This window comes from Pocillopora verrucosa, chromosome 14 (genome assembly GCF_036669915.1).
Source record: "Pocillopora verrucosa isolate sample1 chromosome 14, ASM3666991v2, whole genome shotgun sequence".
Lineage (NCBI taxonomy): Eukaryota > Metazoa > Cnidaria > Anthozoa > Scleractinia > Pocilloporidae > Pocillopora > Pocillopora verrucosa.
The window spans coordinates 18,010,633-18,034,213 of record NC_089325.1 but is presented as its reverse complement, the minus strand read 5'-3'; the positions used below and the strand labels follow the sequence as shown (position 1 = coordinate 18,034,213).

Sequence of the window (23,581 nt, the reverse complement as noted above, 5' to 3'; positions counted from 1 at the left end):
AGTAAAGGTCCGGTATCAGTTGGTCAGAGACCAAGGGAAGTTTGCTGTTTTTGAGTTCCATTGTAGAACTGAGTGAAGGGTGTATTTCATTCAGTGTTGACTAGAAAACAGAGGCAGTTGAAACATCTGTCATTTTGCAGGGGGTGTCATCAGCATAGCACCCATAGAAAGCACACATCTTCTTTTGATTTTCCAATTTTTCTTTAATATGGCACATAAACACATTTGCTATTAGTGGTCCTTTGTTTTTTTGTAGCAACTTCTAACAGGTCATTGAGGTCAGTTTTTGTGATGTTAAGGACATATTTCCTATAGATTTTGATTGTTTCATCTACTGGTATTTTTGTGAAGAAGGATGAAATATTGTATGACATTAAAATGTCCTGATCAGCGATCTTCATCTCATGGAGATCATCAGCAAACAAGATGTCACTGATGGTTTGGCCAATGGTGGAAAAAGGTTTTAACTTATCATTGAGCCACTTGGCAAGCTTGTATGGAATGCTCGTTTCTTCTTGTGGGTCTTTGATAAACCATAAATGTGTTTGAGCCTAGAACCTTTTTGGATCAGTGAGTCGGCAATGGGTTTCAGAAGAGTTTTTTGTATGATGGAGAAAAGTTCCTTCTCCCTTTTAAGCAGTGGCTGGTGGTGCTTTGGAGGCCTACCTTTTTAATAATAATGATAATAATAATAATAATAATAATAATAAAATGAATAGACAAATCCATCAAAAGTTAAACATTTTAAGAAATCTGATTCTATGAATGCAATTTTAGGTTGATAACGTTTCAGGTTGAAAGTGAAAGTTTATTGTATAATTATATTAATTTATTAGCAGCATTTATCCAGGCTGGCAAGCTGGATTGACTTGGAGGCTGCATAGAATAAGATAAATATGCAAAATATGCACAGCAATGTAAAGTGCTAAAAGGTTTAGCAGAAAGCTTGAATTGAATAGAAGTCTGTTAAAATAGTTTGAGTATAACAAAATATGAAAAGAAGTATGAAATGCAAAATTAGCCCTCAAAAAAATTACAAGATGTACATACATTGTATATTACATTACATTGCATATTATGTTAATTACAAATTAAAAAGAACAAGAATGAAAACATTGAAACAAAACAAACTGTATTATTATCTGCAAAAGCTGGAATTCACTAAACAGCAATACCCATGGAAACTGTACAATGCTGGAAAAGGCTCTTACTTTGTTCTCACATACAGCCTTGGGTGAAAAGGAAAATTTACTTTGGTCAGGGATGGACCTTCGTAATGTTATACAAATGAACTTGCAGAAGAGAAGTATAGGTTTTTTATTGTTAGACTTAATCTTGGTGACACCAAGCCAAAACTGGGGTACACGTGTTAAACCACAGCGGCAAAGATAAGGGAGGACTCCAACTCATTGTTAATTAGTTTGGGAATGTAGTTTCTTGATTTGTTCATTAATCTTTTGTGAAAAGAAAATAGAATTGAGGAAACTATTCTCACAACCCTTGCTGTCAATTTCATGGGAAGCCGAAAAACTCGAAGGACACCTGCTACTTCTTAATTGAAGTTCTAATTAAGATTAGTGACATCTTCAGAAACCTGATGAATGAATGAGCAATGAAATCATTAGAAGTTATTTGAAACCCTAAAAAGCAATATCAGGAAAATGACTAGTTGTAGTTACAGGTTTACAACGAAATACCCAGTATGTTAAGAAAAATTGAAGTTCTAATCAAAATTGGTGACATCTTTCCCAAGCAATAGCCTTTACTTATGCTATTATTACTACTATTATATATGTTGCCTGGCAATACAAAAGTTTTTTCATTGTTATAATTTGCTAAAAGGTTGGCTAAACCAAGTTGACAAGCTACTGGAGTAAAAGTAATATTGCCCAGAAGATGGCAAGGTTTGGCAACACAAATAGGGCAACACTCAGGGAAATAGTGCCTGTACAGATTTGTCAGTAATAACAAAAACTTACCAAACCATTATAGTATAGTTGCTTGTTTGTATAGTATTTAATGTGAGGTTGGAACTGATGATTAATCACTGTTCTGTAATCCATCTGATCCTCTCCAAATTTTTCCCAAAATGAAGTAGTTAACCATGCTGACAACTCTGTCAAAAAAGTCTAGCATGGGTGACGGATGATGTATTTCTTTTCACAGGCTGAGCTTGTGGTGGTGGTTCATATGGCCTTCCTTATTCTAAGAAAGCTGGTGTTTGTAAGCTTTCTTTTCTGCTTTCTCTTTCTATTATGAAAATATTTTGAATGATCAAAACTTACTCTAGACCTAATGAATAAATACAATTTGACCATCTCGATCAGGCAGCCTACTAAAGTGACTGCAACATGTAGTACCCTTATTGAAGTGATCCTGACATAGAAGCAGCTACAGCTGTGAGGCAGTACCTCTATGTTTGATTGAGGACTGGAGGAATGCTACTGACAACAAATGTTTTGTTGGCGCGGTTTCTATGGATCTGAGTAAAGCTTCTGATATGATATGGCATGACCTCCTCCTTGCCAAGCTGGTTGCCTATTGTGTTGCTCCACCTAGCCTGGCCCTCTTACACAGTTACCTTAGAGTCGGGTCCCAACATGTGAGGATAGAAGATGTTGCTTTGGATGTTGTTGTTTTCTTTAAGGGTGTACCCTAGAGATTGGTTTTAGGGCCCCTTCTTTTCAATATTTTTCTCAAGGATGTGATCTATTTTATTAATCATGCTAATTTGTCAAACTATGCCAATGATAATCAATTTTTTTTAGTGATCAAAATCCTGAGGTGGTAAAGTCCATTATCAATGGCAATCTTGCTGTTGCGAGTTGTTGGTTTGATGATGATAAGCTAGTGCTCAATCCCGAGATTGAGCTCATAGCCAAGATTAATGTAAGAGCTCTAAGGTGTGTCTACATCAAACAGGTGCCCCTTGATGGTAATGATGCTTATGGTTTAACTTTGTCCAATTGTCGACTACAGAACATTGCCATATTGATTTTTAAAGCTGCAAATGGCATGTTACTGGAATATATAAGTGAATTGTTTGTCCTACAAGGTAATGTGAAAAACTTAAGAGGCACCAACAAGCTCATTGTCCTAGGTAAGAATACCACAGACTTTGACTTAAAATTCACATCTTTTATTGGTGCCAAAGTTTAGAATTTCTTACTAGATGAACTATGCTCACAACAATTCTTAAGGAATTTAGGAATGCTGTAAGAGAACTACATTTGCAATGTACAATCTAATAAGATCTTCTGACCATTATAAGTTTTAAGACTTAAAATTTTTTACTCTCTTAAAGTAGTTAGAAAGTTAATCATTAGTCATTGTTCAATTTTTTGTTAGTTTATTTTACTTTTCTTGGCATTTTAGCATGTACTGCTAGGGGCATAATTAGCCTCATTGACCTGAGTTGAAATAAAGTTACTTAGTTACTTTACTTACCCTGTGTTTACACTCAAGCATTTACTAAGGTGAGCATTAACTGACTAAACCTCGGTACATTTGTACAGTGTTTATACTGGCTCAAATAACTTAGGTAAATCTGTCATCAATCAAGATGAAAACGAATTGGCGGCAATTTCTAAACTCACGCATAAAATGCCCATGTTTAAAAGAGAAGCTGTGGCTCTTGTAGCCCTTGTGTTTCATTTTCTTGTCCTTGACTTTTATTTTTGCAGCACCTGAAGAGGTTAAGGCGAAAGCGATTGGTTTTGCTTCAGATTGCCCTTCACAAGACAAGGAGCACTAGATGTGCTTGGTTGTGGCCAAGAAACCAGTTCTGGTTTGAAATTCTATTTAACGGACAATTCGTGGAAGAATGGTGGAAAGAGAACTTAATAATATCAAGACATATGTTTGAGCACATTGTCGGATTGGTTGGTCTGGATTTGGCAAAGAAGGACACTACATTGCGCAAATGCATACCGGTTAATAAGCAAGTGGCTGTGGCATTTGGCAACTGGAGACGCGTACAGATCTACGGGCCTGCAATTTGGCATTGGAAGATGTGCAACAATGCTCTTAAAAGCTGATTTTTGTAAGGCTATTGCCAAAAGAGCCCTCGTTGTATAAAATTTCCAGAAACTGAAGAGGAACTTACCTGAAACATTTGCTTATTAACCCAGAAGTCTCCATTTCCACAAGTGGTAGGCACAATTGAGGGAAGCCATATCCCATTAAAAACAGTACCCGTGAACGAACAAATAGAATACTTCAATTGCAAGCAGGATTATTCTATTGTGGTCCAAGCTGTTGCCAATGCGTCCTTTAAATTTCTTGATGTAAGTACAGGCTTTCCTGGCAGCATACATTATACCCACATTCTCCAATCGAGCAAACTGCATAGAGAGGTCAGTCGAGGTAACTGGCTAAATGGGCCAAACAAATTGGGGCCTGTGAAGTGGGACCTTTGCTTGTTGGGGACTCAGCTTATCCCTTATCGAAGTGGTTAATGAACCCTTTCAAGCAAACTCATACATTAACTGATGTCTCTACAAAGCAATGGAGAAAAAGACAAGTAGCCTCCCCCTTACAATCTTGGCTTGTTGTGTCCTTCACAACATCTGTATTATTGTTGGAGACCCAAGGACTATAGACCCAGTTGAGGACGACCATGAGGATGAAGATTCTTTTAATGGGGATATGCAGCTTGGTGCTTCAGACATTAGAGATAATATAATACAATATCTATCATTGCCCAAAACAAAAATGGAAGTACTTTTTTATTGTCACTTTCAAAAGTACACCTTCTTGCTAGGAATCTCTAGGGCTAAAAATTTGTTGTGTTTTTCCACTTCTTTGTAAATATGTATTTGTTAAGAACGGTTACTGTTACCTTTCCAATGTAAAAATAGACTATATTTTTGCTGGTACATTTACCCAATTAATTGTTTTCTCTTTCGTTTCAATCTCTTGTATTGCAAAAGAAACTGTTTTGCCCTAAAATTAATTAACAAATTTATTTGCTTTGCTATTATTCAATTATTTGAAATTCGTGCTTATAAATTGGGGCTACTCTTCCCATCATTTTCTGAAGAATCAAAGGAGACTCTGCTTGCTGGGAAATAAACTCATTTAATTTAAAATATAATTCCTTTCATGAAAGTATCCTTATATAAAGCAACGTCCAGATTGTCACTTCCTTTTAGTGATGTTTAGAATAATCACAGTCATTGAACAGAAACGAATGAAATGCAGGAGGAAAATGAATAAAAGACTATAACTATTTATTCTTTGCCTTTGATGACATCCTTTGGAATATTTCCTAACATCGCCAATGTCTGCTTTCTCTCTCTGCCTTGGCCATCCTCTCCATAAAAGCCTCATCCTTTTCTTGTGCCCTCTCAAGGAATGAAAGAACTGTGCCTTGTTCCTTTGCACCTACTCCTCCTTTGGCCTTCTTTCTGGAATTCTTTTTCACCAGTTTTTTTCCTGCGCGACTCTTTGGATTGGGCATTATTGTGCTTGTGCCCTTCCTTTTTCTGCTTTTGTTCTTGAAGAATAGTGATTTTGCAAATGCCACTACTTTGTCGTCTTCTTCAAAGCCATCAGCACTATATGTGCTTTTGCCAGACGTGCGAGGCGTATCCCTTTCCTTTTGGGCACCAGCAGCCACCAAAATCTCCTCATCCAAGGCTTCCTTGTCCAGCAAATCTTTATCAATGTCTGGGGAACTGGTGATGTACAAGCTGCTTTCTAGCACATGTTTAGGATTTACCACTTCTCATTTGCCTAAAATGTTATCTATATCATTAAAATTCTTTGGTATCAGCTCAGTTTCACTCTCGGTTTCCTTGTCTTCATCGTCTCCCCCTTTTCCATACCCAGTTGTTCTAAGCTTGTCTTTGACAGTCTTGTATTTCTTGGTCAGGTTTGCCATTTTATTTTTGCACTGCTGGGCAGATTTCTCGCTCTTGATGTTCTCTTGTCTGCACCTTTCTTGTAGTTGCCTGGCAATAGACTGCCATTCCAGGGAATTGAATGACCAGTAGCGAAGTTTCTCTTCGTTCTCGCCGAACAGTTCAATTAGAATCTTTTCTTCAGCGTCAGTCCATCGATTATTTTTCCTTTGCGCTCCGTTTTCTTGACTTGATGTAGGCAGATGCGAAGACTGTGAAGCCTGAACTGACTGAACCACATGGGCAGGCAAATGAGTGAATGGTGCCATCATCTGCATTGGGGACATCATTGGTGGGACATAGTATTGCCGTGGCATACTCATGAACTGTTGATTGTACAGGGAGGGTCATAGCCTTGGTTGTCTTTCATAGGCAAATGGTGACAACGTGGAATATGCATCTTCCCTGGTGAAACAATTGACAGAAAATAAATAGACACAAGGATCAACAATTTCCACAAGAAAGAAATATTTAAATGCACAAATTAGCTGTACAATGTTGTTAACTTTACCTTTCAGGTTGTTCAGATTCATAAGGTTTAATGTCTTTGTTTTTTGCCATAACTTCTTTGAAGACGGAAATTAAATGTTGAAATATGGTTGAAAACGTGATCAGATGAGACTGACGCAATTCTGACACTACGGGATGTGAAATTCTATTCGACTGCAAGTGGATATATCTGTCACCCAAACCTTGGTTACCAACCTTAGCCATGCCTGCTCGCATGGAAAATCGAACTTTTACCATGGTAAACTTTCTATTGTCTTGTTTACTATGGTATCAATTGGCGTTTACACACGCAAAATATTTACTTAGGTAAGTAAACTCCAATACCTCAGTAGCATGCTCAAGTCTAAATATGGCATCAAATGTAATCAAACTGAATGATGAATAACTAAATCTACCCAGCAAAATGTCTATAAATTGCTACATAACATACTGAATTGTGGGACAATTTTAATTGCACACATACTTGGGGTGGGATACATTCGTTATATTGGAGAAATTGCAATGTATTTATCTTTTAAACGTGTTAGACTGTGTAACCATACATTTTTGGTACTTTCCTCAATTGTCCTGTAGTGTGACACCGTAAGTCTGATATCTTAAATTACTGACTTTGGTTTTTTGTAGGTGTTTTAAAATCAGCAACACAACCTGTAAGAAACAGCACTTGGGTATTAAACGGAGATTTATTGTAAAAAACAACTATATGCAGTCGAGCCACGTTCTGCAACGTTTTAGGAACTCCAGCACACGGTTGTGCAATCACGCGTAAATGCATTTCATTGGCTGAATCAACAATATAACAGAAACTCGTGTGGTTAGATATCACATAGTAAGTCACGCAACTTGTCACATCTTCCCTTTTTCCAAAACATGTTAAAAGTACATTCACTGTCATTTATAAGTTCTTAACAAGTTCTCCTTACGAAGTAACAAAGTCCTTAAGCCAGCCGGGCAGCCTTGCGTGCCGTTGTGGTCTCTGTGACTTGTTGGTTTCTCTTGGTACCGATGGGGGGCATTCTTCAGGTGGGGCAATTCCGTCGGCTCCGACACTTCTGGGTGTAAGGTTTTCTGGGTCAGCCATGTCCTCTGGCAATGTGGCCTTGTTTGATTCTCCTGTCTTGATCAGCTGCCTTCGATTTCTCCTGTAAACTGCTTTACCTACTTGTACCCTGAAGCTCCTCTGGCCTGCATTAGCTGTGCATGTTCCAGGACTCCACGTTTTCTCACCGGGTAGTCTCACACGTACTGCATCCCCGACACTGATTGGCTCCAAGGGACTGGCTTTCTTGTTATAGTAGAACTGTTGCCGCTACTTTGTACCAAGTAGTTTGCGAGTGTCTTCTTCTGTGGGAAAGTTGGGCTGCAATAGGGAGCCTGCTATGGGGAGCAGTGTCTTACAGCAGTAACCAGTCAACTCGCCGACGGACCAAGAGTAGAGACGTCGGCGAGCTGGTCGTCAATCCAATACAACTTATTAGAAGTTAAACATACAGAACAGTAAACGATATTTAGGAAAAAAACACCGGTGAACATTGGTGAACATCAAACAGAAGCTTAAACATCGGTGAACATTGGTGAACATGTTTTCTTAAAAAATCTGAGCGATTGACATGATGAGTCTTTACGGTGTTGTTGTCACACAATAAAACGTTCGTGTCTGAAGTGGATATAGTAATTGGTGATGTTTACTTTACTTTATTCGCCTTGAGATCCTTATAAACTTTGTTGCAAATAAAAATAATTGCTTTTTACTAAAGATCTTGTCTAGAAAGCCAAGTTTTCTTTAAAAATCTGACCGATTGTCATGATGAGTCTTTACAGTGTTGTTGTCACACAATAACTCGTTCGCGTTTGAAGCTGTTAGAGTCATTGGTGATGTTTACTTCGCTTTATTCACCTTAAGATCCTTATAAACTTTGTTGCAAATAAAAAGAAATGCTTTTTACTAAAGATCTTGTCTAGAAAGCCAAGTTTTCGTAAAAAAATCTGAGTGATCGACATGATGAGTCTTTACGTTGTTGTTGTCACACAATAACTCGCTCGCATCTGAAGCTGTTTGAGTCATTGGCGATGTTTACTTTACTTTGTTCGCCTTGAGATCCTTATAAACTTCGTTGCAAATAAAAATAATTGCTTTTTAATAAAGATCTTGTCTAGAAAGCCAAGTTTTCTTTAAAAATCTGACCGATTGTCATGATGAGTCTACAGTGTTGTTGTCACACAATAACTCGTTCACGTTTGAAGCTGTTAGAGTCATTGGTGATGTTCACTTCGTTTTATTCGCCTTGAGATCCTTATAAACTTTGTTGCAAATAAAAAGAAATGCTTTTTAATAAAGATATTGTCTAGAAAGCCAAGTTTTCGTTAAAAAATCTGAGCGATTGACATGATAAATCTTTATGGTGTTGTTGTCGCACAATAATTCGTTTGCGTCTTAAGCTGTTCTAGTCATTGGTGATGTTCACCAATGTTCACCAATGTTCACCAATGTTTAAGCTTCTGTTTGATGTTCACCAATGTTCACCAGTGTTTTTTTACTAAATATCGTTTACTTTTCTGTATGTTTAACTTCTAAGTTGTATTGGATTGACGACCAACTCGCCGACGTCTCTACTCGATTTTATACGTCGGCGAGTTTGTCCGTCGGCGAGTTGACCGTAATTCCTTACAGCGGCGACCCATCAGACGTTGGGCCAGACTGGTTCCAATTCCAGCTGTGGGCATGTTGCGCCAGTCTAATAGTGCTTGAAACTCTGACGTTCCGGATGCCTTGCACTTTGTAAACAAGGTTTTGACGGTCTGCACTGCTTTCTCTGCCTTTCCATTAGACTGAGGATAGGTTGGCGACGATGTCTTGTGTTCGAACATCCATGTCTTCGCGAAAACTGCAAACCATTATCCGTGACTAGGGTGTCGGGAATGCCATATCTTGCAAATATCGCTTTCAGCTCCTTGACTACGGCACGGGAGGTAAGGTTGCTCAGGCGAGCTACTTCGATAAAGTTACTGTAGTATCACTGACAACTAACAATACCCTGTTGTCGAACTCACAGAGGTCAGCAGCAACCCTAACCCAGGGCCGTGTGACGAACTCGTGCTGGAGCATTGGTTCCTTTCCTTGGCTAGTGCGATGTGTCATACAGACGTCACACTTGGAGATGTATTCTTTGATCTCCGTGGTCATACGTGGCCAGTACAGGGTGTCTCTTGCTCGGCGTATGCATCCTTCAATGCCAATGTGTGACGTGTGTGTCTTCTCCATAAGTTCCTTCCTCAAAACTGCAGGAACAACAATCTGCTGACCTTTAAAGACAAGCTCATTCTGGATAGTTAGTTCATCACGCACATCAAAGTAAGGACGAACACATTGAGGAGCTAGTGCCCTGTTCTCAGGCCATCCGATTCTGATGATGTCTCGTAGTTTCTGCTGTACTGGATAGTCTGCCGCTGCGTTCCTCAGTTGTTGCCAACCATCCTCGGTCGCGGGGAGCCATACTTGTAAACTTGGTAGCATTTACTTCCGGCAGGAGTGGCGCGACTTAGTGTGTCTGTTAGAAGCATTTCTTTTCCCTTCTTGTACTTGACTTGCAAATTATACTAATGCAGGTGCAACAGCATCCTCTACAGGCACTTCGGAGTTGCGGCCAGTGGTTTTAAGGGTTTATGGTCGGTCTCCACGTTTACCAGGTCTCTGCCATAGACAAATGCATCAAAACGATCACAGGCAAACACAATCGAGAGCAGTTCCTTCTCTATTTGGGCATAACATGTTTCAGTCGGTGTCAGTGCATGTGAGGCGTATGCGACTGGCTGTCTGTTCTGCATAAGTGCTGCTCCAAGCCCAGACTTGGACACATCACACTGCAATGTGACCTCCTCTTTAAGATTGTAATAGCATAGAACTGGGGTGTGTGTCACCATTTCTTTGAGCTTCTCGAACGCAGTTTGTTGAGCTTCATTCCAGACCCACAGAACATTAGACTGCGTTAAGTCCCTTAGTGGCTTGGGTCTACTTCTAGTCCCTTGTCGGTTGCCATGTGCCCAATGAACAGCACTTGCGACTGTCGCAATGTTAGCTTCTCCGGATTTAGACGGATGTTCTTTGCTTCGCATCATTTGAGGAACTCGAGGAGATTTTTGTCATGGTCTCGTGTCGCTTCCCCGAATGTCTCGCTGTATCCAACTGCAATGAAGTCGTCAGCAACTACCTCAATACCCGTCATACCTTCAATGAGCTTGTGCATCCTCCTTTGAAACACTTCCGGCGCGGACGAAATGCCAAATGGCGTTTGAAAGGTCGTCAGGTATGAAGATTCTTCATCTAGGCTTACATGCCAAAACCCATTCTAAACATCCATAACCGTGAAGACTTTAGCTCCGTGGAGGCATGTCGCAATGTCCTCCACTGTCGGGTGCTGGTACTTCTCTCTTTGTATGGCACGGTTCAGGTCTTTGGGGTCAAGACATATGCGCAGCTTTCCATTCTTCTTTGGGACAGCAACAATAGAGCTTATCCACCTGGTGGGCATGGTTACTTGGGCAATGATACCTTGTGCTTCCAGAGCATCCAATGTATCCTTGAGCTGAGGCCTTAATGCCACTGCAATGCGACATGGAACATGTTGTACAGGCGGGACAGTCTCGTCCAATCTAATCTTATATTGACCGTCAAGTTGTCCAAGGCCCTCACCGAAGACATCTGGAAACTTTAACATTAATTCCTCTTTGGTTACTGGTGATGGCTGGTCTTCTATGGCATAAACAGAGGAACCTCCTGTCTCGGGCTTGTTGAGCAGGTCATTGTCCTTGTACTGGATGATGTTCATAGCTAGGCACGACTTGATACCAAGAATCGGACGAATTTCTTCACTGTCCACCAGGCGACAATCCAGAAGGCATGACCTCTCATTTCTCCAGAAGCGGATGCTGATGTGGCCGATGACTTTAATTTTCGAGCCTCCATATGGAACCAATGATGCCTGAGTGCGATTCACTTTTTCAAGCTTTTCATCTTTAGATGCCTTCTGATAAACCTGTAGCGGCAACACGTTACACTGGGCTCCAGTGTTGGGTTGGAAACTTCATCTGGAACTTCATCTGTTGGAAACAGATGAAGTTACCAGACTCTAGCTTCAGTGTCACTAGTTGTGAATCATCGAGTTTCACGGCTGCTACCTCTATCTGGTACATCTCACCAGCCTCATCATCCTCTAAATTGGTCGCCTTAACTTCCTTCGATTTGCATCTTGATGCGAAGTGGTTCCGCTTTCCACATTTCAGGCATTCCTGCCCTATCGCCGGACAGGATTCCGAACTTTCCTGGTGTTGATAGCCACATTTTTCACACTCTCTGCCATGCCGCCCCTGACCTTGCTGTTGTCTTCTACGAGTTGTTTTCTTGGATTTTCGAAAGTTAGGCAGACATTCCTGCTCCAGTTTGTTTGCGAGGCTGAGTTTCCACTCTCGCAGCAGTCCTTCTCTCACTTTCGAGTCGTGTATGCTGAAAATTAAGCAATCTCTTAGCATTTCATCAGGGGTTATTGTGTCAAAGTTACAGCTGTCTGCAAGTTTACGAAGTGTGGTCTTGTACTGGTCATAGCTTTCTCCTGCTTCTTGTGTTCAACGATTAAATTCATTGAAAAGGTCATAGACAGGCTTACACAGACTCCCCTGTGTGGTTTTACGTTTGCGACGCAAAAGCCTTTAGTTAAAGCTTCGCTCTGACGAGTATGTCTTTGAGCGATTTACCTCTTTTGTATGATATAATCGGAGGCATTTTGTAAATTGTTTTCAGCAGTGGCTGATTTTGGATGAGGTTCCATTCTTGCATCAGTATTTGTTTTAAATTTTTTAACCCCTGGGTGGTATGCTGTCACAAAAGGCAATATTTTGCCTTTAGTTTTGTTGGCTTTTTTTAAGTGTCGGCTGCCTTGCGGCAAATGGGACCTCAGATAACGTTTTTTCAATTAGGCTTTTTGGGTAACCACATGCTTCAAGTTGTGTTTTGAAGTTACACATGGCCTCCTGGAAATTTCTTCCTGAGGAGTTTGTTCTTAGAAGTCTGATAGCTTCTCCTTTAATAAAGCCTTTCTTAACACCTGGCGGGTGGCAAGATGAATAGTGTGTATATTGAAAGGTCTTAGTCGGTTTGTAGACTGATTTTTCAGAGATGACACTGTTGTACTTTTCAACATGTTTATTATCACTCTGAAAGCGTGTACATATAAGATCTTTCAGCTCTGAAAGCTGATTTTCTATTTTGTCTATCCTGTCGACATCAGTATTTACAGTGTTCCTCAAGGGCGAACGTGATCTTTCACGTGTATTTAATAATAATAGTAAAACTACTTATATAGCGCTTATCCAGTCCTGTTCTAAGCGCTTTACAAAAATATTAAAATATCACACGTTAAAATAATATTAAAAGTAAGTCTTAAGTTAACTGATGTCTAAGATATAGGCGTTTGACATGGATAATAAAAGAGATCATACATTAAAGTAATTTTTAAAAAGATGAGTCTTAAGTTTACGTTTAAAAATATTTAAATTGTCACAAGAACGAATGTCATCAGGTAGTTTATTCCACAGTTCAGGAGCCGAAACAGCAAAAGCTCTATAGCCATAGGACTTGAGATTAAAGTTGACAGGAGTCAGACGCAATGTTGAAGACGAACGGAGCGTTCTTGAAGTTGAATAACGGCATATTAGGTCTTGAATGTAGACAGGAGACTGCTGGTGAAGAGCTTTATGGGTGAGCAGAATTATTTTGAATTTAATTCGCTCAGAAATTGGAAGCCAGTGTAGGTCGAACAAAACAGGGGTGATGCGGTCGAATTTACGAGAGCTGGTAATAAGTCGAGCCGCCGCATTCTGCACTGATTGGAGCTTTTGGATAGCGTACTTGGGGACACCGTATAAAAGAGAGTTACAGTGATCCAACTTGGAGGTTACAAAGGCGTGGACTAGAGTCTCAGTGGTCTTAATGGATAGTAATTTCCTTATACGGGAAATGTTCCGAAGATGATAGAAGGCAGATTTACAGACAGATTTGACATGAGGGAGCATTGACATAGTACTATCGAAAACAACGCCGATATTTCTGGAAGATGAAGACGGCTGTATTATATCAGAACCAAAACGAAGTGGAGGTATAGACTGTTGAGGGTTGTGCTTTGAATAAAGGTAGAGAAGTTCAGTTTTGTCTTTGTTTAGCTTCAGCTTATTTAAGGCCATCCACTTATCTAGATCAGATAAGCAATTCTCGATTTTAGCAATGCTACTGGTTAATTCCAGATCATCGTTAACGGAAAAAGAAATGTACAACTGAGTATCATCGGCGTAGAAATGAAATTGCATGTCGTGAAAACGTAAAATGTCGGCAAGAGGAGCAGTGTAAAGTAGGTAGAGGATCGGCCCAAGAACGGAGCCTTGAGGTACTCCACACTTGAGCTCACGAGATTGCGATTTCCTCCCATTGATTAGGACGACTTGTGTGCGGTTAGTAAGGTAGGAGCGGAACCAGTCAAGTGCAGTGCCACATATTGAGAATTTAGAATTCAATCTTTTGAGCAGTATTACATGGTCAACAGTGTCAAATGCAGCGGAGAGATCTAGTAACAGGAGCACGACACAGTGGCGATTATCGATAGCAAGCAAAATGTCCTTTTGAACACGGAGAAGGGCGGTTTCGCAGCTGTGGAATGATTTGTAGGCAGATTGTAGCGGCTCTGTGAGTTGGTAGAAGTCAAGATAAGCTTGAAGACGCACTGCCACAACCTTCTCAATGACTTTCGAGATAACCTTACATTAACCATTTACATTGTATTGTGATCGAGACTTGGCAATATTAGCCTTTTCAAGTTTGTTCTTGTGACTAACAAGTCTACGCTGATGGAAGCGCACTAGGGCGCTAACGTATTGTTGTTCGGCGTGACTTTTAATAGCGCTTATTTCCTGTCGAAAGGTTTCGTCAGGCGTGATGATTGCCTTTGCGTGACGATTGCCGATTGCCCCTTTGCAAGTCTTTTGTTGTAAGTGTCTCTCCAGTTTTAAAATGGAGGTTTCAGTTTTTTGCTTCTTGAACTGGATAGCACTGATGGTGTCTTCATGTTTCCTCTTCCTTGGCTGCTGCGTGGATTGGCTATTCCTCAGAAGGTTTTCTTTTTGATGGCTTTCTTTTTGAAGACATAGACCTTCGTTGCTGCGTTGTTTGGCTAATGCAGCTTTATGCCTTGGCTCGAGTTGTGATGCTGGAGGGCTATCCTCTGGGTCCGATTCTAGGTTCGGATCAGTGTACGTTAATTCTATCGCCACGTCCAGATTTGGGCGGTAGTCTGGCGTTTTTGGTGGCCGCAATGGTGTTTCAAAAGCTGACATCTTTTTCAGGTAAAACTGAAAGTGAAGTATATCATCTAGCAGGACCGGCGGTTTTGATTCTTAAAGAATCTCTTCAGCTGCTTTGTTAAGTCAGGCTGTGTTAATCAGGGACAGGCAGAGAAATTCTCAATTTGCGCGCGCTCAAATGGTACATTCTTTCATGGCTGGCAATACTCGGCAAACTTCTGTAGCACCGGGGCAATCTTGTTTTCTTCCCCTTCATTGGCCCAGTCCGTAATTGTGGAATACACATCACGAGCCTCTTCTCCTATGACTGTCAAGAGAGTAGCAACTTGGATGCCTTCCAACTTTGTGTCAAGCTCAGTAGCCAAAGCATAGCTATTCCACACTAAATTAAACTTCTTCCATTTCCCCGTGGCGTTCTGATCATGAATATCCAGTGGTGTTGGCGGCGGTAACCTATTTCCTGATGCCATTTTCTAGTAAGCTTCAATGCAGCGTGGATCCTGTCGCCGCTGCCACCATGTATGAAACAGGACTTGGGTATTAAACGGAGATTTATTGTAAAAAACAACTATATGCAATCGAGCGACATTCTGCAACGTTTTAGGAACTCCAGCACACGGTTGTGCAATCACGCGTAAAGGCATTTCATTGGCTGAATCAACAATATAACAGAAACTCGTGTGGTTAGATATCACATAGCAAGTCACACAACTTGTCACACAACCCTCTCTCTATAAATGTCTACACCTATACTCATAAAGTATTAATTTAAACTGTTAGAATTTTCTTCTCAATAATTAACTTTGTGTATCTGTTGTTACAGCAATATCCTGGTTGTTTCTTTTCCGAAATATTTGAGATAAATTTAGTACTGAAAAAATGAAACTCAAGTAATTTAGTAACAAACTCTTAATACTTTGATTAGCTTCTGCTTCTCATCTCTTCCCTTTTAGCTATTGTGAAATTTTGATGGTCACAATGCTGGTCATAGTGTTACTGTATAGTTGCTGTATTGTTGTTATGCTCTAAGGGCTTTTTGAACCTTTCAAAAGGTTTTGTTAAAGACTGGTGAACAAGAAAAGTTAAATTTACTTTTGGTGGTTATTTCTTATAATTATATTTATGGCCATTCCTTTTCTTATTATTAACTCATTGAATTGAGAAGTTGAGGCAGTGGCAAAGAACCCTCATAGCAGAAACGTGTGTTCTTGTACACTCACTGGGAAAATGGACCTTCTAGTGTTGCCTCTTGCCACAACACTGGTCATCCAACAAAGCCCACCCATTGGCAGTTTTTGATGAAAGCTGCTATTGTACTTTGGCACAAGCTTGTTGCACAAGCAGTACAGTGAGATCACATGAGAAACCAGAGAGTTACAGTCTTTCACCTTTAGACTGAGCTTTTTTTTAAAGTTGTGAGGAGTGTTAAGGTGGTTTTTGCATCGGCTGTGTGGAGTTTTACAGAGCATTTTCAACCCACAAGGAATGTGTTTCAATGTTCTTTGTTTTGTGTCCAGGAAAGAGACATCTGTAACCTCAGCAGATAGGAGACCAAAGCAATTTGCAATCTTCACCTTCCCTTACAATTTGTCATCAAGAGAGCAGCCCAGTACCAAAAATATTTCTCGAATTGAACCCTGTTCTGAGTACTGGAAATTCTTCAGCTTATTAAGACCGCACAATGTTGGCAGATTAGGCAAAGATGAGAACTTTGGAGTTCAAACTTTCCTTGACAAGCCAATATGCTGCACTATATGCCTTAGAGATGAGGTCATCTCTGTCAAATTTCTTTTCCAGCACTTTTTTTGTAAATGAAATACAGGGACATGTCCTTGTCCATTTCATGAGCTTCTGATTTCTTGAACTTTTCACAGGGTGTTGTGTTAAAATTGTGTTGCTTGCATAAAAAGCAAAACATTCCTTTTCCTTTTTGGTAAGCTGCAACTGTTTTTGTGCAAGGTTCTTGAGGAGCAATCAGTTGTGCACAAATCTGCCCTGTCTAGGGCTTAAGATGAAATCGTTTGTGAGCTAACAACTACTGTTAAAGGTCTAACATACTTGTAGAAGGTGCTTTCAATGGTGTCTTTTGAAAAAGAAAATAGTGTTGACTTCTTTCATAGTCAGAGCTGTGTTATCAGGTGATTTCTCCTCATTTTTTCTTCGCCTCTTTTGGTTGTAAATTGTCATACTCCCTTCCCCTGGTTATCTTAAGAAACTGTCAGTTCATGTGTAATCTAACTTTGAAACATCTTTACTTGCTATGTTCTGACAGAAGCTGCTCTCTGAAAGTTTCTTCAGCCCAATATGCTTTACCTCTTACTCCTCTATTCTCACTTTATTTAGTTCTTGGTGATACTTTTTGAATAGCTTTTTTGTGTGCTAAGGGACTACATTTGTCCATTTTCTGAAGTTTTCAGGTGATCATTCAAGGGTGAAACAAAGCTTTGCCCTGAGGTGCTGGTGACCTCAAAGAACTGCTCATCTGTAATCTCAGGTTGATTGAACAATGTTACTTCATGAACCACTAAGAACGAAACTGTTCAGGGCCATAATTCACACCTTCATTTTGCTTATTTTGATCATCTTTTCTCTATCTAAAGCCTCTGATCACTTTTCATCTCTTATGTTGCACAACATCTACACGAGTAGATCTTAAAGTGTGTAACCCTCTTCAGTATATTTGCAAGGAAGAATGTTGAGGGCTTGGAAAAGCTTAACAACAGCAACTGCACTAATACTGAAATGAGAAACTGCCTCATACAGTCTTAATTTTAATGGCACCCTTCCAAATTTCTTTTGGAATTCTCTGCCACACCATCTCTTTCAAAGATCCATTTTGATTCTGTTTCTTGCCATGTAGGCACTTCTGCAGTAAGTCATCCTTACTTAGTTTAACTTTCAGGCTTAAGCATGGCAATAACCATGTCTGATATTCCAGAAAAGTCTTATCCATGTGGTCGTGATACATTTACATCCTTGGCTTGGGGACCTCCACATGGTGTCACAACCACGAAGTAACAAGTAGCCCCTCTTTTGCCATTTGTTGCAGAGTTGCTGTGGAAAGCTTTCTCCATTCCAGGTTGAGGCATATTCCTAATTGAGCAGAAGTGGCCTATATTAAGACATTAAGACTGAATTTAAAGTTTAAAACAAAAACAAGTAAAATCTAAATGACTAAATTTTAAAAAGTACATCAAAGTATTAAAAGATTTAAAGTGATAATCTAATCTACAATATCTTTACTCTGATTTGGCTATGTTTAGTTAATTTTGGTTCTTAAATTGTAGCGACAAGCAAAGCAAATTTTCAGCAACAATTATGAGTTTTGCAAATGGAGACACTATGAAGCAAGGATCTATTCTACAGAAAAGACAAACTATTTTATTAGTGTAGTCAAGGTATCCAAGTACTTATCAAAAACTGAAATATGAAACTATAAGGAAGAAGCTAAGCTAAATTCTAATATACGAACCAACATTCCAGTCATTCTAATATAAAAGCAAGATCAAAAGAGACTAGCTGAAACTCTAAAATCACAAAAAGACTATCTTCCAAGGATAAAGGAGAACCGCTCGAAAACAAATTCTAACATAACTAACCAAGTGGGAAAAATGAGCAGCTTTCTAACAAAGTGTGAATAACGTAAACCACGTGTTACAAGGTTGCAAAGAAACTGGTGTAAGAACTGGGTGAAACTACTGGAAGACTAGATGTTTAGACAAGTACAAAGAAAAGGAACATAAGCACTTACATAACAGTTCCGCTTGTGAGAGTTTGACCAATATGAACTTCAACATAAGGTGGGCAAAAAGGCCCTTTTCAATAAACATGTCTTATCGTTAGCCTAAAGCAAGACAACTAACTAGAATGCGGTTTTGGGTGGAACTTAAAGATCACTTCCCTAATGGACAAACAGTAACGTCACTATTGCGGTTTAACACGACTAACCAGTCCAGTGACAATGCCAAAGCTGCATAAGTATCCTGAATAACCATCAGCTCAACACCACCTTTTCATTAGATGTTTGATGGATTTCATTGCCATGTACTGTTTGATGAAATCTCCCAAAAGTCAATTCTCCCCACTAGGTGGGATTTCTTTTCAACTTGGACTTAGACCTGCAGACTAGTTTGTTTTGCAAACAGTTTAAGTCAGCATGCTTGTTAACAAGGAGAAAATAATCCTGTGGGGACTTATAAACTCAGGAAGTGCTTGTACATCTTAAGGTGCTTCTGTCCACTCCAAACCATTAAAAGAATAGTTATGCAGCTTTCTGTGAACTCATTCTTAAATGACTCATAATTGGTAAGCAAATCACAAACTGGAAAGTTAAGGGTGCAGGAGCAGGTGTTTGCTGTTAGTTTCCTATGCGGCTTCAACATCTTCCAGGTAGTGTGAGAAGTTGAAGGCTATGGCTTCTTCACTTCTTCGTTTCTTGTTCCCCTGATCAGAAAAAATGCAATGAAACTTGTCATCTAGAACCTCAGCAGTTAGCCTCTCGTTATTATCATGCTGCAGTTGCTTGCGAGATTTTTCTGGGTTGTTTCTAATCACATCCAAGATGCCATTTGTCATCAGTCCTTTAATAAACTGATCAATTTCAGACTGGGTTGTTAAATGAGCTGGTGAAGGCAGATGTATCTGATAAATTCTTGCTTGTCTTCAAAAGCCATAATAGGCTTTGTATATCCTGCTTTGAACCTTAAAGGTGTATTAAAGAAGCTTCTTGCTTGAACTTTACTGGGTCGCTAATGGCTTCCAGCTCTTCTAAAGTTGTTTCAACTTTCCCACTTAGGAGGTCACAAAGCGACACTCTCACTGCGTCTAATTTAGCACACAGTTTGTAGTCTACAACAGGGGCAGCAAACATTGCAGGGCCAAGTGATCCTTGATATACTGATAGTGCTGAAGTAACGCCATAATGGAGATACTCCTTCCTCTGTAGAGCAATCATATTGTGGACAAATCTTACAGGAGCAGGAGGCCCTGTGAACAGACTTGATGACTGCTGCATATGCTTGTGCATCAGGAAGAATAACTCTAATTCGTGGTCAAATGAACTGGACAGTTACAATGCCATTTAAACAGTCAGGGTTTACTCTCTTCATTGTCACCAAAGTATCTTCCCACAGGCAACTTCTTCTCACTTTCAGCCTAATCTTGTTCCCTTGAGTGTTGCTTTTCTGGAATAGTTCACTCGATTTTTGTACAGAGGGCTTCCTGGTTCTCCATCATGTACTTTTCACTTTCTATTTCTTGACTGTTACTGAATACTTCAAATATCTTCCCGTCAGGTAGTTGTGGAAACATTTCTTTCAGTGTCTTAAATCCAGAGTTTTGATTTTGATATTCTGCAGCAAAACTGGATGAAACACTGGCACTACAACGAGGACGGCTAAGATTGTTGCTACTTATGACACCACTAACATTAGCATCACATTCATGTACAGTAGTACTTACTGACACAGATGAGGTGGTGATGGGGAGAGGACCTGACAAATCACCAGGAGTAGTTTTAGTATTTGAAACCACAGAGCTGGTATGGGTGTACTTTGTAATTCTACTTTGTGTGGGTTCACCCAGTTCTTCAAAATCCTTTTCACTATCACCCTCACTGTCACTGCCATAAGAAATGACATCAACAAGGCCTTTTAAGGCATAATCAAAGGTAATCTGAACAACTACAAAGATACAATGTTAACCTGTTATAAGGCTTTCCCAGTTCAGTTTTGTATCATTGTTAACTAAATGCCTCATTAGATTCTTTCATTCGTTTAACTTCAGTTCCATCTGGGTATAGCAATTTGTAGGAATTCACAGAGCTGTAGACAGTTTCATTTCCGTTATGTAGGAATTGCTTAGCCACAGCTAACTTCAATACCTCCTCACTATCTGCTGTTTTAGGTCTTATGGGAAGACTTTTTCCTTGCTGAGGCTTTAGCATACTTTCCTCCTCCACATAACGCATTATTCCTATGTTTATTGTCACTGGTTCGTCCTTTTCATTCTTTAACTTCTTGTTCTTCCTCTTAAAATGAGACACCTGCTCATCTTTTTTCTTCTTCACGAACGTATCCAACTTAGGAACAGGTTCTTTGGAAGATACAGCATCAGATGTGCTTAGATCAGCCCCAAGCATCCAGTTCTGCTGCTATGACTTTCCATCATTTCACAGCCAGAAGAACGATCGTCAGAGTTCTGGGCTGTAGGATTACCACATTTTACGCAGAATTTAAAACAGGATTTTACCTCGCAACCCCAATGGCTGCAAAACACGTTATTGAAAATTTAATACCGAAAGGTGCGATGAGTTTAGCTTAATCACATTGTAAAACAGTTGCCATGTTCAACAAGGAAAATCGAGGCTCTCTCTGATAATCACGGCGCAAGTGCCCAGTCTTTTGGTTTGTGTTTCAGGAAAATTGGCTTGTGTTTTGAGAAATTGTTTTGAGTTTCGGTAAACTGATTTGTGTTTTGAGAAATTGGTTTGTGTTTTGAGAAACTGTTTTGTGTTTCGGTAAATTGATTTGTGCTTTGAGAAATTGTTTTGTGTTTTGGTAAACTGATTTGTGTTTCTGGAAATTGGTTTCTGCTTTGAGACATTGTTTTGTGTTTTGGCAGATTGATTTGTGATTGACCCTTTTGGGCCACCACACATTTCCAATACAAACAACAAAGTTCATTGTTATCCTGATACAATAATGCTCAATACATTCATTGATAATGGAAACATAATGGACTGTATGCAGTTCCTTATAATCTTGACAAAATGCTGCCTACAAGAGGGAATGATCAGTGGTGCAGATTTTAATAGACTTGAAAGAGCATCCTTTTGAAGAGATTTTTCCCTTGAAATCTACTGAATTACATTTTGCAAACAATTTATTTATTTGCGAAATGTAAATATGAAAACTTTTAAGGATGTTGCAATGTAGTTACTGGTACAATTTGCGAATAATTTTGACATGTGTTTTCATGCAGAGTACATTTCTAAGTGTGGTCAGTGATAAATATATTATTTACAATGTTAACTTCTTAATAATATGCACCTGCCTATAATGAAACAAACCCCATTTCTAGCCTTTATGGAAAATATTTTTAAATGCTTCATGGACTCCAAAATGCAGGTCCAGGGAATTTTCAGTGTATAATACACATCCCTAGTGTGAATGTTATTTTTTAGTAAGAAAAAAAATGTGCATGATAAATACAGGTAGATACACCATTTCACTTGTGAAATCAGAACCCTACTTTTTGTTTCGTCAGTTGTGGGCTTTTGGTTCACTGTTATCAAACATCTTTATTGATGACTTTACTGCCAGACAATAAAAGAACTGCGTTCATTACTAAAAGGAAGTTACATTGTTATGAAATGCTCAGATAATAAATTATACGAAACAATTTGATATTTACCCAGTATATCAGGGTTTACTCTCTTCCAAACACCAAAGAAATTCACGTTGGTTGGGAAATCCAGAGACCTTTTTGGTTAGTGTTGAACTGGGCCTTCTCTGATGTGAAAAATAAAGAAATTAAACTGAGGAAGGAAAGTTTGTTCATAGTGAGTTCTGATTTGCAAAATTTTCGTAGCTGGAATAGTAAGGGCATTTCTAGTGTTCTCAGCAGTAGGAATCTGGCTGCGAGAGAAAGAGCAATGCATTGCATCCTGGTCAAACAGTCAGTGCTGTGGTTGATACCATTCCCACAGGTACAATGTTGTCAAAGTCAACAGTCGTTGCTCTATACAGCCTACTGGTATGGTTGAAATTCATTTCTGTACACAGTACAAGGATGAAGGCTCTTCTACTTTGTGGTATTGGTCTCGTGTTTAAGCTAGCTTCATTACAGTGAATTTACCTTCACTACATATTCTTACAGTGGGTCAAAATGTACATGTGCTCACATGAGGAGTCAAAGGAGAACTAAATATTTCATGTCTTTTCCAATCCAAGAGATATCTCCATTCTTAAGCAATTCTTGACCTTCATTTGAATGTCATTAAATTGACTGCTAAGCGGTGACGAACAGATCGTAATAGCAGTCAAATAGAAATTAAAAAATTGGTCAAAATTCCATCTCTCCCCAAGCAAGTAATATAAATTTTGGGGGTCTCGAGATTTTGAGGACACAGTGCAGTCTGTACATCTTCCTGTTGGACACCCTGTTCACTTTGGTGCCTCTCATACCTGCCTCCATTTTCATACTCTCATACTTGCCTCCATTTAAGCTGGACACCAACATTCAAAGTGTTCAACGGCAAACTCTTAAAAGTTTTGTTGATTCGTGCGGAATAAGAGCAAACAAATCAAACTAAAAGAGGAAAAAGATCCAGGCTAGTTATCAATGACAGCTGAGAATGGAAATAAACTGTCTGCCAACAAGACAAACATACTTGAGTTCAAACAGCTAAAATTAAGAAGCACACCACATTGATTAGAATAAGTCTGATGAATTTGATATTTTTTGAACTTAATAGGATCTTAAAAGTGATGAAATCCCTAAGTAGCTTGATTGATGTAAATCTAAAACCTGTTTATCTTTTTCTTATTCTTTCATTTGTTTGGTGTTTAACATTTTAATTTTTATAATTGTTTTACAAAAGAATTGACTGGGTAACAAATTTCGGTTTCCATTGCCACTGGTCAAGGCTGAAAACTGGTGAATGCCTTTAACTCATGTTTAGACTGCAACTTTCTTTTTCACTCTGCATTTGTTTGATTCTTTCTCTTGATGGTAACCTATCGACCCACCATTTTAAATTCCCATTACCCATCACTCCTCCTTAGTTCCTTTCCCCTTACAAAGAGGGCCAGAACACTGGCAAA

General features: G+C 39.3%; 1 pseudogene; it reads right to left on the bottom strand.

The window, feature by feature from the left end:
- Positions 1-10,759: 10,759 nt before the first annotated feature.
- LOC136278302 (uncharacterized) lies at positions 10,760-15,226 on the bottom strand (annotated as a pseudogene).
- Between the last annotated feature and the right edge of the window lie 8,355 nt (positions 15,227-23,581).